Source organism: Sinocyclocheilus anshuiensis, unplaced genomic scaffold (genome assembly GCF_001515605.1).
Source record: "Sinocyclocheilus anshuiensis isolate Anshui unplaced genomic scaffold, SAMN03320099.WGS_v1.1 scaffold1709, whole genome shotgun sequence".
In the NCBI taxonomy this organism is placed as follows: Eukaryota; Metazoa; Chordata; class Actinopteri; order Cypriniformes; family Cyprinidae; genus Sinocyclocheilus; species Sinocyclocheilus anshuiensis.
In genome coordinates, this window is record NW_015541051.1 from 66,686 (window position 1) to 69,947 (window position 3,262).

Here is a 3,262-nt window from a genome sequence, read left to right on the forward strand (position 1 = left end):
TCTGAAAGAAGAAAGTCATATACACCTAGGATGCCTTGAGGGTGAGTGATTCATGGGCTAATTTTCATTTTTGGGTGAACTAACCCTTTAAGGCAGCAGGTTTGGTGTCTCTTGGCATCTCTCTGTGGTCCTGTTGGTATAGCAGCTTAACTGGAGCTTATTTATATTAAAAATGCTCTAAACAATTTTTTTTTCTTTCTTTCTTTCTTTCTTTCTTTCTTTCTTTCTTATGGCATTGTATACATACATTGGGGGGGTACCATCACTTATTTTTTTCCACTTCAAGCACTGCCCTGGACAACAACATAAAGAGTTTGGAGAAAAAAAGTATTTGAACTGTCACAAAGAGTCATATGACACAAGCAAGCAGTGAGTATCAAGGCTGTATACTGAGATTTCCAGCACAGACTTTGTGCATTGATTTATCCGCTCATAAATTACTAATTTGGTGTGCACTCATGCTCTAGTGCCACCTGCCATCTCAAAGCAAGCAACCAACACATCAACACACTTACAAAGCACACTCACAAATACACACCTATAAGTAGATTTACAGGTCTAAAAAGTAGATCTCAGCATGGGCAAATTTATTCCATCACAAGTCACTCGCATTAAACCATGATGGAATTAAATTCTGCAATATACTTTCTGCCTCTCATTCCCTGCCACATTCACAGAAGGTTTGGGTGCCTCAATTAATTAATTAATTAGTGGCAAACTATTTTGCAGATTAAATTATATTAAAAAATACATTTAATTTAATTTCTGTTTGTTCGAACAACGGCCGACAGAGTTTTTAAAACTAATTTGAAAAGTCTTTATTTTTGTGATTCACACGGAAATTACATATAGCACGTATACATAGTACAGAAATTGCTCAAACTAAAATTCATTGCATTTATTCCCTCTGACAGCAAATATTCAATCTAGCTGCAAATATCTTTATTCTTTTAGACTTCTCATAGAAACTTATAAAAAAAATAATGGCCCCTCAACATCAGTATATCTTATGTAGGTATTCAAACCATTCTTTTGAAGTCACAAGAATGATATTAAACATTCTGTACTCTAGAGAAAAAAAAAACACACTTTGAACTTGTGGTTATTTAGAACGGGACGATTGTCTTAATTGCTGGTTTATCGAAGAATACTGGTAAACACCTGTATGTTCTTGATCAGCGTGTGGTATGTGAGTTTGCCAAGGTAGCACTGACCACTTTCAAGTCTTCATTTCTCTTATCAATGGGAGAAATCTGACATGGACAAGCACACATAGCATTCCTCTGGGGTTACCTCATAGTGCCCTGAAAACACACACACACACACACACACACACACACACAAAGAATTCCTCTAAAGTTACTTCATGTACACTCATATGCACTCACAGAAAGTGTATCATGTTAGGGAGGCCAGGGGCTTAGTATTTTTTTATGTTATTATACCCTATCATAAAGGAGACGATAGCTATTACAGCCAAATGTTTAATAACATCAGACAGATTTCACTCCTTATCTCAGTTTTGGCACTGTGTGTCGATCCATTACTACTCTGAAGACAATTTAGATGTTGTTGCATATTTCACAGGGCAGCACAGGCCAAATAAATCTCTTTTGTGGAAGCAGGAATGCAAGGTTTTGAAGACTTTGATATGTGATCTGTCTAGATGAACGGTCTAGAGGCGGTTGAAAACTGAAATCTGTTTACAAAATTCATTCTATTATTGCGATACACAGATTCCCAATTCAGAGTGAATAGTTTTCTAATCTTACCAGGCTTGCTCTGTTGACTTTAATCAGTTTTCAGAGTTCTGACAGATAATAAATGGGAAAAACGAACAGCAGACATGTAAAAATATTTTTTTATTGATATTCAAAAATATATAAACATTCAGCACTTTTATTTTAGATACTGTGTGTATTATATATCCGTGTTTACCATACATCTTAGAATAGTATTTATGAGAAATATGCACACAGAAAACGGCACATTGATTTGTGAAAATAAAATCTCTCTGTGCTTTTTTGTTAATGAAGGGATAGCTCACCCAAAATCAAAATTATGGCATCATTTACTCACAGTCCTATTGTTCCAAACCTCTCTGACGGTTGGAACACATACATATTTTTAAAAGTGTTTTTTCTCTTCATACAATGAAAGCCAACAGGGTTTGATATTGTTTAGGACTCCACTGACTTTCACTGTATGTACAAAAACAGTCAAAACATTCTTCAAAATATCTTCTATCTGGGCCTAATCTCAAATTAAAAATTTGTTGTAGATCTGGGTCTCAGCTTACAGTCTCAGACTGCATTCTATTTCTAAACTATGGGGATAATTACAGATGGACACAGTATCTTCGGCATTTCATTCAAAAGAATTTCATGGCCTGAACAGCTACTTAGTCACTTTTCAAATCAGCTTAGTTTTTGATGTGAATGCTGCAATAAATGTAGAAGTTTCCTTTAATAATAAAGGAAACTTTAATAATAAAATAATAATAAATAATAAATAAATTTTAATAATAAATGTCGGACTTTTTGTCACGCATTGGCTTCAGAAGACTTGAAAGAGTATGAGTCACATCGGCAATACCTTTGTGTCTTTAGCAAGCTCCACATTAAGTATAATTTTCTTGGAAATGAGCAACCAGTGCTTAAAAAAAAAAAAAAAAAAAAGCCTTCTGTACACTAGAGAAAAACATGGATTATTATTCAGAATGTAGTGCTAACTGGAGCAGGAGAGTCCCTGGAGGCTTTTACATTTAGCCATCAAAACTCAGATTTTCACAGCCATTACACCTAATACACATGAACACACACATCATTTGACAGAGAGGCCCACTCAGCCAACGAAGCCTTTAACATATGTTCAAAGCGCTGAGTAATGCATATCATATACACTCATGTAGAAACACACATGTACACGCAAGACTTTTACATTTGCCTTGCCCTTGAGGCAGTCATGGATGATCAAAGACAGAACAATAACATTTCTTCACCTACTAAACAAGAATACAACAAGGCAGAAAGACAGAATCAGAAAGCAGAAAGAACACGAGCAGAGGGGGGAGAGACAGTGAGAGTAAAAGGAACAGGATTAATGAAGGGAAAGAAAAAAAACTGTAGTTTTCAGAATGAGCAACCATTCTGTATAAAAGCATACACACATAAACAGATCATGAACTGTCATATCTTAAAGGGGTCATATGATGTTGCTAAAAAGAACATTATTTTGTGTATTTGGTGTAATGAAATGTGTT